Source organism: Meriones unguiculatus, chromosome 6 (genome assembly GCF_030254825.1).
Source record: "Meriones unguiculatus strain TT.TT164.6M chromosome 6, Bangor_MerUng_6.1, whole genome shotgun sequence".
Lineage (NCBI taxonomy): Eukaryota > Metazoa > Chordata > Mammalia > Rodentia > Muridae > Meriones > Meriones unguiculatus.
Genome location: NC_083354.1, coordinates 62284856 through 62296933, shown reverse-complemented (window position 1 = coordinate 62296933; position 12078 = coordinate 62284856). Strand labels below are relative to the sequence as shown.

General features: G+C 40.3%; 1 pseudogene; it reads left to right on the top strand.

The window, feature by feature from the left end:
- The first annotated feature begins 438 nt into the window (after window positions 1-438).
- LOC110543589 (baculoviral IAP repeat-containing protein 1a-like) overlaps window positions 439-12078 on the top strand; it is a 57935-nt pseudogene continuing 46295 nt past the window's right edge.

Sequence of the window (12078 nt, the reverse complement as noted above, 5' to 3'; positions counted from 1 at the left end):
GTAAACACCTTCCTGTGGCGCCTGCCTCGGCCACAAGTTCTAGACCAGCATGGAATACATAGCATAATTCTATCTCAGAATAACAAACAAAGAAACAAAAGGTGGGGGGAGACTTTATGGATGGAAACAGGCCTATTTGTCTTGTTCATAGCTGGTCCTCATGGCCTAGTCCACTTGCTTGAGATACAAGTTAACACAGCAATTATTTCTTTTTAGTCCCTTTGTTTTGACATATGGGGCAGGGGTATGAGTGTGTGTATTCCCATGTCCATGTGGAAGTCAGACGACAACTTGTGGGTGTCAGTTCTCTTCTTTCCATGTCCTGGGTTTAGCTGCAAGTGTTTTTACCCTCTGAGCCACCTCATGGGACTGAAATTCATGTTCTTTATAGCAAAGCATTGCTATCACCATTATCTGTTTTCCTTTCTTTTTTAGAAGATGGCCGAGCATGGGGAGGCCTCTGAGGAGCCAGTTACTGAGTTTGATTATGATCATCTCCATGAGCTCTCTGCTCTTCTCGATGTGGATGAAGTGCTGCTGGCCAAGAGCCATGAAGAAGAAGAGCACAAAGAACGAATGAAAATGAAGAAAGGTTTTAACTCACAGATGCGCAGTGAAGCCAGGAGATTAAAGACTTTTGTGACCTATGACCCATATAGGTCATGGATGCCTCAGGACATGGCAGCTGCTGGGTTTTACCTTACTGGGGTGAAACTTGGGGTGCAGTGCTTTTGCTATAGCTTAATCCTCTTTCACACCAGCCTCAGGAAAGTTCCCATAGAAATCCACAAGAAATTTTGTCCAGAATGTGAGTTCCTGTTGGGCAAAGATGTCGGTAACATTGGCAAGTATGACATAAGGGTGAAGAGTCCAGAGAAGACGCTGAGAGGCGGCAAAGCACAGTACCAAGAAGAGGAGGCCAGGCTGGAGTCCTTTGAGAAGTGGCCGTTTTATGCCCAAGGGACCTCGTCACGTGTACTTTCCACAGCCGGCTTTGTCTTTACAGGTAACTAACTGGGTCCCATTTTGTGAGGTTTTCTGTGGTGGATAAGGGTTAGGTTCCATTTTGTGGGCAGTATTTTGCTAATGAACTGTGTTACATTAGACATAATGTGTATTTCATTACATTTCAACTTTAATAACTTTGCTTCTGCCTTAATGCACATTTAATGAAACATTATTGGTTTTCTATAGATATGTATGTATAAGCATACACACATGCACACACATATGTGTGTAAAGTAAAATGTTGCTTTTCTTTACATATAGACCTTAAGAGTACCGGCCGTGGGCTGAGTGTGTAGCTGAGTGCTAGATCACCTAGGTAGGACCTCCAAAGCCCTGGGCTGTGTCTATGGAGGATGGCCATGACTGGGATGGGAGGTCCAGAGCTCAGAAGCGGGTCATTTAGGGCAGTGGGACTGTGGCCAGGGATTCTGCCAGAGGGGACATGGAAGAGCAAGCATGATGGGGTCTGTGTTGCTCTGGTTCAGTATGATCAGCTCCAAGACACACCTGGTCTTCCCTGCATCTGTAGGTGAAAGGGTCACTGTGCAGTGCTTCTCCTGCGGTGGATGCCTGGGAAACTGGGAAGAAGGAGACGATCCCTGGAAGGAGCATGCCAAGTGGTTCCCCAAGTAAGTGGATCGTATTTCATGAGTAAACTTTTTAATGTTTTACAGAGCAAAATAAACCTAGAGATAAAAGCCACATTGTTGGGGTATTCCCTTGAGTTCTGATCTTCCTCCTATCCTATACGGGGTCACCCCAGAACTTTTTAAGTGGTCACATAGTGATAAGTTTGAATCACATGAACTTAGCTTTTTCTTCTATTTATAAAGTTATTATTATTATTATTATTTTTGCTGGATTATTGAGTGATTTTATTGGCTTGATCCATAAAGGATATTTTTAATACATTCTTAGTTTTTTTTAAATCAATCTTGTAACCACTACTTTTCTTTTTTTTTAGCCTTTCTTTGTCTAATTTTTATTTTTTACATTAATTAGTTTATTTACTTTGTATCCCCGCTGTAGCCCCCTTCCTCATACCCTCCCATGCCCACTCTCCCTCCCTCCTTTCCTCCCTGTCCCTCTCTAAGTCCATGATAGGGAGGTCCTCCTCCCCTTCCATCTGACCCTAGCTTATCAGGTCTCATCAGGACTGGCTGCAATGTCCTCTTCTGTGACCTAACAAAGCTGCTCCTCCCTGGGTGGGTGGGTGTGGTTGTCAAAGAGCCAGCCATTGAGTTCATGTCAGAGACAGTCCCTGTTCTCCTTACTAGGGAAATCCACTTGGATGCTAAGCTGCCATGGGCTACGTCTGAGCAGGGGTTCTAGGTTATATCCATGAATGGTCCTTGGTTGGAGAATCAGTCTCAGACAAGATTCCTGTGTCTAGATATATTTGGTCCTTGTGGTGCTTCCATCCTCTCCAGGTCATACTAACTCCCTCTTCTTAAATATGATTCCCTGGTTTCTACCCAAGGTTCGGTTATGAGTCTCAGCATCTGCTTTGATACACTGCTAGGTAGAGTCTTTCAGAGCTCCTCTATAGTATGCTTCTGTCCTGTTTCTTGTTTCTCCTACTTCCAATGTCCATCCTATTTGTCTTTCTAAGTGAGGTTTGATCATGTTACCCTGGAACGTCCTTCTTGTTTAGCTTCTTTAGGTGTACAGATTTTAGTATGTTTGTCCTACTTATAGGCTTAGTATCCACTTATAAGTGAGTATATACCATTTGTGTCTTTCTGCTTCTGGGATACCTAACTCAAGATGATCTTTTCTAGATCACTATTTGCCTCCAAATTTCATGATTTCCTTGTTTTTAATAGCATTCCATTGTGTAAATGTACCACAATTTCTGTATCCATTCCTCCGTTGAGGGACATCTGGGTTGTTTCTAGGTTCTGGCTATTGTGAATAAAGCTGCTACAAACATGGTTGAGCAAATGTCCTTGTTGTGTACTTGAGCATCTTTGAATATATGCCTAGGAGTGGTATAGCTGGATCTTGAGGAAGCACTATTCCTAATTATCTGAAAAAGCACCAGACTGATTTCCGAAGTGGTTGCACAAATTACATTTCCACCAGCAATGGAGAAGGGTTCCTCTTTCTCCACATCCTCTCTAGCATGTGTTGTCACTTGAGATTTTGATCTTAGCCATTCTGATGGGTGTTAGGTGAAATCTCAGGGTCATTTTGATTTGCATATCCCTGATGGCCAAGGAAGTTGAGTGTTACTTTAGGTGTTTCTCTTCCATTCTATAGTCCTCTACACAGAATTCTCTTTTTAGCTCCTTTTAGTTTACTTGATTTGTTGCTTTTTACTTCTTTATTTCTTTATATATTCTGGATATTGGTCCTCTGTCAGATATAGGGATGGTGAAGATTCTTTACCAGTCTGTAGACTATCCTTTTTTTTCTGATGACGGTGTCCTTTGCTCTACAGAAGCTTTTTAGTTTGATGAGATCCCATTTATTGATTGTTGCTCTTAGAGCCTGTGCTGTTGATGTTCTATTCAGGATATCTGCATTATGTGCCAATGAGTTCTAGGCTCTTCCCCACTTTTTCTTCTAACCGATTTAGTGTGTCTGGTTTTATGTTGAGGTCTTTGATCCACTTGGACTTTAGTGTTGTTCAGGGTGATAAACATGTATCTATTTTAATTTTTCTGTATGTAGACATCCAGTTGGACCAGCATCATTTGTTGAAGATGCTGTATTTTTTCCATTGAATGGTTTTGGCTTCTTTGTCAAAAATCAAATATCCATAGGTGTGTGGATTTATTTCTGGTTCTTCTATTTGGTTCCATTGATCCACCATTCTGTTTCTATGCCAATACCATGCAGTTTTTATTACTATTGCTCTGTAGTACAGCTTGAGATCAGGGATGGAGATACCTCCATATGATCTGTTGTACAGGATCATTTTGGAGATTCTGGGTTTTTTATTTTTCCATATGAAGTGGAGAATTTTTCTTTCAAGGTCTGTAAAGAATTGTGTTGGTATTTGGATAGGAATTGCATTGAATCTGTATATTGCTTTTGGCAGGTTGGCCATTTTCACTATGTTAATCCTACCGATCCATGAGCATGCGAGATCTTTCCATCTTCTGATATCCTCTTCAATTTCTTTCTTCAGAGACTTGACTTTTTTTTCAAACAGGTCTTTCACTTGCTTGGTTAGAATCACACTGAGGAACTTTTATGTTTTTAGTGGCTATTGTGAAGGATGTAGTTTTCCTAGTTTCTTTCTCGGCTGTTTTATCTTTTTATCCTGTTTTATACAAGAGGGCTTCTGAGTTTTTGAGTTAATTTTGTATTCAGCCACTTTGCTGAAGGCGTTTGTCAGTTGAAGGAGTTCTCTGGTTCAATTTTTAGGGTGATTAATGTATACTATCATATCATCTGTGAATAGTAATACTTTGATTTCTTCCTTTCTGATTTGTATTCCTTTGATGTCCTTTAGTTGTCTTATTGCTCTAGCTAGGACTTCAAGTATAATGTTGAAGCAATATGGAGAGAGTGGGCAACCTTGCCTTGGCCCTGATTTCAGTGGGATTGATTTAAGTTTCTCTCTGTTTAGTTTGATGTTGGCTGTAGGCTTGCTCTATATTGCCTTTATTATGTTTAAGTATGTACCTTGTATCCCTGGTCTCTCCAAGACTTTAATCATGAATGGGTTTTGGATTTTGTCAAATGCTTTTTCAACATCTAAGGACATTATCATGTGGTTTTTCTCATTCAGTTTGTTTATATTGTGGATTACATTGATGGATTTCTGTATATTGAACCACCCTTGCATGCCTGGGATGAAACCTACTTGGTCATGGTGGATGATTTTTTTTTGTGTTCTTGGATTCAGTTTGCAAGTATTTTATTGAGTAGTTTTACATCAATGTTCACAAGAGAGACAGGTCTAAAATTCTCTTTTTTTGTTGGGTCTTTGTGTGGTTAGGTATCAAGGTGATTGTGGCTTCATAGAATGAGTTTGGTAATGTTCCTTCTGTTTCTATTTTGTCAAATAGTTTGAAGAGAATTGGAGTTAGCTCTTCCCTGAAGGCCTGGTAGAATTCTGCACTGAAACCATCTGGCCCTGGCTTTTTTTTGGAAGGGAGACTGTTGATGACTGCTTCTGTTTCCTTGGGGCATAGAGGACTTTTCAATCTTTCTGCCCGATCTCTATTTAACTTTGGTCAGTGCAATCTATCAAGAAAATTGTCCATTTCATTTAGATTTTCAAATTTTTTTGCATATAGGCTTTTGTAGTCAGACCTAATGATTGTTTGGATTTCTTCAGTGCCTGTTGTTATGTCCCTCTTTTAGTTTCTCTCTTCCTTTTAGTTAGCTTGGCTAAAGGTTTGTCGATCTTGTTGATTTTCTTAAAGAATCAGCTCTTGGTTTCATTGATCCTTTGAATTGTTTTATTTGTTTCTAATTTATTGATTTCTGACCTGAGCTTGAATATTTCCAGGTGTCTACTGGTGTGTTTGCTTCTCTTTTTTTTTCCCTAGGGCTTTCAGGTAAGCTATTAAGTTGCTTGTATAGGATGTTACAAATTTTTCTTGCAGGCACTTAGTGCTATGAACTTTCCTTTCGGCGCTGCTTTCATTGTGTCCCATAAGTTTGGGTATGTTTTACCTTCATTTTCATTGAATTCTACGAAGTCTTTGATTTCTTTCTTTATTTCTTCCCTGACCCAGCTGTCATTGAGTAGGGAGTTGTTCAGTTTTCATGAATATGTAGGCTTTTTGCTATTTCTGTTGTTGTTGAGCTCCAGCTTTATTCCATTGTGATCAGACGGGATACAAGGGATTATTTCAATCTTCTTGTATCTGTTGAGGCTTGCTTTGTGACCAACTATATGGTCTATTTTGGAGAAGTTTCCATGAGGTGCTCAAAGAAGGTATACTGTTTTGAATTTGGGTGAAAAGTTCTGTAGACATCTATTAGGTCCATTTGATTTAGGAACTCTGTAAGTGCCCTTATTTCCCTGTTTAGCTTCTGTCTGGATGATCTGTCCCTTGGTGAGAGTGGAGTGTTAAAGTCTCCCACTATTAAGGTGTTGGGATGGATGAATGATTTTAGCTTTAATAATGTTTCATTTACAAATGTAGGTGGTCTTGTATTTGGGGCATAGATGTTCAAAATTGTGATGTCCTCCTGGTGGATTTTTCCTTTGATGAGAATGAAATGCCCCTCCTCATATTTTTTGATTAATTTTGGTTGAAAGTCTATTTTATTAGATATTAGGATAGTTACCCCCAGCTTGTTTTCTGGGTCCATTTTCTTGAAAAACATTTTTCTAGCCCCTTACTCTGAGGTAGTGTTTATCTCTGTTGCAGAGGTGTGTTTCTTGGATACAGCAGAATGTTGTATCCTGTTTCTGCAACCATCCTGTTAGCCTGTGTCTTTTTATTGAAGATTTGAGTCCATTGATGTTGATGGATAATAGTGACCAATGACTGTTAGTTCCTTTTATTGTGGAATTGGTGGACTTACTGTGATTCATTGATTGTTTTCTTGTAATTTTTGTTGGGAAATTATCTGTATCCTATGTTTTCTTGAGTGTAGTGTTTTCATTGGATTGGAGTTTTCCTTCTATTATCTTCTGTAAGGCTAGCTTCCTGTGTAGATATTGCTTAAATTTTGTTTTGTCATGGAATGGTTTTTTTTCTCCGTCTATGTTGATTGAAAGCTTTGTGGGTTGGCATCTGTGGTCCCATGAAGTCTGCATGACATCTGCCCAGGTCCTTCTGGCTTTCATAGTTTCTGATAAGAAGTCTCGTGTGTTTCTGATAGGTCTACCTTTATATGTTACTTGGCATTTTTCCCTTGCTGCTTTTAATATATTTTCTTTGTTCTGTAGATTCAGTGTTCTGACTATGATGTGACATGAAGAATTTCTTTTCTGGTCTAGTCTATTTGGTGTTCTATAGGCCTCTTATATGTTTATGGACATCTCTTTTTTGAAATTGGAAAATTTTTCTTCTTTGATTTTCTTGAAGATATTTTCTGGAACTTGGACCCTGGTATGGATTTTTTTGTCTATTCTTATTATTCTTTGAAATCGCCCCTCTTCACAAGAAAATCATAACAATCAAAAAACTAGGATGACCAAAAAAAAAAAAAAAAACAAAAAAAAAACGGAGTGTGTTTTGTGTTGGCAAGGATTCCTGGGCATAGGCCTGCCCTGAAGTGTGTGATTATACCCAGTGACACTCCACTGGAGACCGATTGTCCCCTCATCAGCAGGGATCAGTTAAATAGCTTCTTGATTAGGGTCCTTGTGTCCACTTCCCTGCTCAGTGCTGGGTCTCCATCTGGTTGGGACCTACTCAGGTCTTGTGTTTGCAAGTATTTTTCCTGACAGTATTAGTAATGTATAAAGTCCAATAATTTGAGAGGTTTTATTAAACGGTCTTTGCAGTGTAGAACATCTCTGTTTATAGAGTTTTTTAAGAAAGAAAATTTTCTTTTATTTAAATTCATTTGCATTACATCATAAGGGTGACCCTTCCCTCCTCTCCTCCCAATCTCCTCTCCCTTTCCTTCCTTGCCTTCCCCTCCCTTTCCTTCCAGAAAATAAGAGTCCTCTTCCCTTTTATCAGCCCTACCCAAGACATCAAGTCACATCAGGACTGAGCATATCCTCGTCCACCGAGGCCAGGAAACGCAGTCCTGCCATGGGGAGCTGATCCAAACCAGGCAATAGAGTCCATGTTAGAAGTTTTTTCTCTCTCTCTCTCTCTGTGTGTGTGTGTGTGTTTTATTGATTCTTATTTTGTTTTTATGCCTTGCACCATTCCTTCATCTTTTTGAAGGTAGATTCCTGTCTCTGTATGATGGCCTCAATTTTTTTGGTTCGTTTCCTCTCTCTATTCCAGTAATTGTGCCTCTACTTGTGCCTCTTTTTGTTTGGTTATATTTGACTGTGTTTCTTTGAGAGCTTTGTTCATTTCCTCTTTATTTGCCTCCATTTGTGTGGTCAATTCTTTGAGACATGTGTTCATTTCCTCTTTAACTGTCTCTATTTTTATGGTATTTCTCTGAGAGATCTGTTTGTTTCCTCTTTATGTGCCTCTAATAACTGGATAAGCATAGCTTTACAGTCATTTTCCTGTTTCAGATGGATTGGATAGCCATTGATTTGGGTGGTTGCTGGTGAAGCCATAATGTCCTGATTTTTGTTGGATGAGTTCTTTCACCGACCTCTGGCAATTTGCTTATCTGTAACCTTCACTGTTTCTTCCTGGATTCTGCAGTTCAGACTGTATGGTCTTTCTCTGGAGTCTGGAGAATTCTTCAGGAAGATGAGAGAGGTCCAGTGGTTTCAGCATGTGCATTGGTGTTTCAGCTGTACCTGTGGGAGGAAAGTATCAGGGCACAGCAGGACAAGTTTGGGCAAGGGTGTGTGTTTGCACATGGCCGGAATTGTACCCTAAGGAGACAGGGGGGTAGATAATGTAGAAGCCTTGAGTGTGTGGGAGGGTGCTGCCTTGCAGGCACCAAAGGGGTTGCAGGCACTGAAAGTGTCACACAGGCTGGTGATAATTGCTTATGAAAATTCCCTGAGTACCTCAGTGTCCTACAGGCTACTGGTATCTGGCTCTGTCTGAGCTCCAGATGTTATTTGCCTGAACTCCACTGGTGGACCCCGCAGAGCAGGGGCTTCAATGTCCCAAAAATCCCTCTGTTTCCCACAGTGGATTTGTGGATGGGAGGGATCTGATGACCAGCTGCTATCTTAGAAGGACCCTGGATCTGGGGCTCTGCAGGGACTTGAGGGCACACTCTCTCTCTAGCATGTCAAATCGGCAACTTTCTTGGTACCCCTGCTCTCTGTTTGGACCTGCTGAGTCAAACATGGGAGGATGAGCTCTGTCAGCTCAGTGGTGCTGCAACCACCAAAGTAGGGAGTCCAGCGGCAGCATCAGAATGGGAGGCTGGTTCAGGTGCCTGCTGGGAAGTCCTGGGGGACCACAACATTGGTCCACAGACCTAGGTGGCCTGGTACCTGGTGTACTTGGTTCTTTTGGTGGCTGTACAGCCAGCTGTCCACCACTGAGGGGACATATAGTCACTGGCTAGCAGGCCCTGCAGAGTCTGTACAGCTGCTTGCAGACCCAGGACCTGGGACCAAGAAGGCTGGTACCTTGGATCTGGGACTCAGAATGTGGGTAAAGCTGGCAGCCACGCAGCTGAGGATATAGGAGTTCCGCCTCTGCTGTCTCAATCCCCAGGCAGAGAGTTCTGTGCTGAGAATCTCTGGCACTGTGGGCCAACTCCGAGGGAGGCCCGAAAAAGGGAAGTGCAAAGGGTTCAAAAGTTCGCTTCTCTCTGTCCCCAGAGAAGTCCTTCGGTGACCTGAATCTAAAGGTCTCAACTCATGTGATGCCCCCTCTTGTTCAGGAAGCCTCATTGTCGATTTTCAGGCTTTAGCTGCCCCTCCACTCACCAATTTTGGAGTTTCAGGTCCTCAGCCTCTCAGATACTATGCCGCTGGTCACTGTCATCTTGGATCCTCCTTGGGATGTTGGGTTTTGTCAAAGGCATTTTCACCATCTAATGAGATGATCATAAGATTTTTTTTTCTTCCTTCAGTTTGTTTATATGGTGGATTAGGTTGATGGATTTTTATATGTTGAACCATCCCTGCATTTCTGGATGAAGTCTGCTTGATCATGGTGGATGATAATTTTGATGTGTTTTTGGATTCAGTTTAAGTATTTTATTGAGTATTTTTGAGTCAATGTTCATAAAGGAGATTGATCTGAAATTCTCTGTTGGGTCTTTTTGTGGTTTCAGTATCAGGGTAACTGTGGTCTCATAGAATGAGTTTGGCAATGTTCCTTCTGTTTCTATTTTGTGAAGTAGTTTGAGGAGTGTTGGTACTAATTCTTTGCAAGTCTGTTAAAATTTAGGCTAAAACCATCTGGTCCACGGCTCTTTTTGGTCGGAAGGCTTTTGATGATTGCTTCTATTTCCTTAGTGGTTATAGGTCTATTTAAATTGTTAACCTGATCTGGACTTTACTTTGGTAAGTATCATCCATTTCATTTAGATTTTCCAATTTTGTGGCATACAGCTTTGGAAGTATGATCTAATGATTCTTTGGATTTCCTTGGTATCTGTTGTTATAGCCCCTTTTTCATTTCTGATTTTATTAATTTGGATACTCTCCCTCTGTCTTTTAGCTAAGGGTTTGGTAAGGGTTTGTCTATCTTGTTGATTTTCTCAAAGAATCAGCTCTTGTTTTGTTGATTTTCTGTATTGTTCTCTTTGTTTCTAGGTTATTGATTTTATCCCTGAGTTGGATTATTTCCTGATGCCTACTCCTCTTGGGTGTGTTTGCTTCCATTTTTCTAGAGCCTTCAATTGTCCTATTAAGTTGCTCGTATAAGCTCTCTACATTTGTTTATGAAGGCACATAGTTCTATGAACTTTCCTCTTAGTACTTCTTTCATTGTGTCCCATTAGTTTAGATATGTTGTGCTTTCATTTTCATTGAATTCTGGAAAGCTTTTAATTTCTTTATTTCCTCCATGACCCAGTAGTCATTAGCTAGAGAGTTGTTCAAGTGCTGTGAGTTTGTAGGCATTCTACTGTTTCTGTTATTGTTTAAGTCTAGCTTTAATTCATGGTATTCTGATAGAATACAAGGTGTCATTTCAATTTTCTTATATTTGTTGAGGTTTGCTTTTTATCTGAGTATGTGGTCAGTTTTGAAGAAGATTCCAAGAGGTGCTGAGAAAAAGGCATATTCTTTGGTGTTTAAATGAAATGTTCTGTGGATCGCTGTTAGGTCCAATTGACTCATAACATCAATTAGTTTCATTATTTCTCTGTTTAGTTGCTGTCTCGATGATCTGTCTTTGGTGAGAGAGATGTGTTGAAGTCCTCCCATTGTTAACGTGTGGGGTTCAACGTGTGATTTAAGCTTTAGTAATGTTTCTTTTATGACTGTGGGTGCTCTTGCATTTTGGGCATATATGTTCAGAAATGAAATATAATCTTGGTTGATTTTTCCTTGGATGAGTATGAAGTGCCCTTTCTCATCTCTTTTAATTAATTTTGGATGAAACTCTATTTTGTTAGATATTAGAATAGCCACTACAGCTTGCTTCTGTGACCATTTACCTGGAAAACCTTTTTCTAGCCCTTTATTCTGAGGTAATGTCTATCATTGTTACTGAGGTGTGTTTCTTGTTAGCAACTGAATGATGGGTCGTGTTTACACATCCATTCTGTTAGCGTGTGTGTGAGTGTGTGTGTGTTTAACAGGGAGTTGAGGTCATTGATGTTGAGAGAGATTGATGACCACTGGTTGTTGATTCCCATTATTTTGATGGTGGTGGTGGTGTTTGTGGTGCTGTGTGTGTGTGTGTGTGTGTGTGTGTGTGTGTGTGTGTGTATGTGCCCCTTCCCTGTTTTGGTTTATTGTTTTGGGGTTATTTGTTTCCTGTGTTTTTCTGGGTGTGATTAGCCTGCTGGGGTTGCAGTTTTCCCTCTGTCATTTTCCTTCTGTAGGGCTGCGTTTGTGGTTAGGTATTGTTTAAATTTGTTTTTGTTATAGAATATCTTGCTTTCTCCCTCTATGGTGATTGACGTTTTGCTGGACATATTAGTCACGGCTGACATATGTGGTGTCTTAGTGTCTGTAAGATAGCTGCTCAAGCCCTTCTTGCTTTTAGTGTTTCTGGTGAGAAGTCAGATTTAATTCTGATAGGTCTGCCTTTTAATGTGACTTGGCCTTTTTCCCTTTCAGCTTTCAATATTCTATTTTGTTCTGTACATTTGGTGTTTTGATTATTATGTGATGGGAGGATTTTTTTTCTGGTCCAGTCTATTTGGTGTTCTGTAGGCTTGTATATTTATAGGCACCTCTTTCTAGAGGTAGGGGAAATTTTCTTCTATGATTTTGTTGGAAATATTTTCTGGGCCTGGGAGCTTGGAGTCTTCTCCTTCAATTTCTATTATTCTTAGGGTTGGTCTTTTGCTATTATCTCAGATTTCATAGATGTTTTATGTCAGGAATGTTTTATATTTAACATTTTCTTTGGCTGATGAATCTAT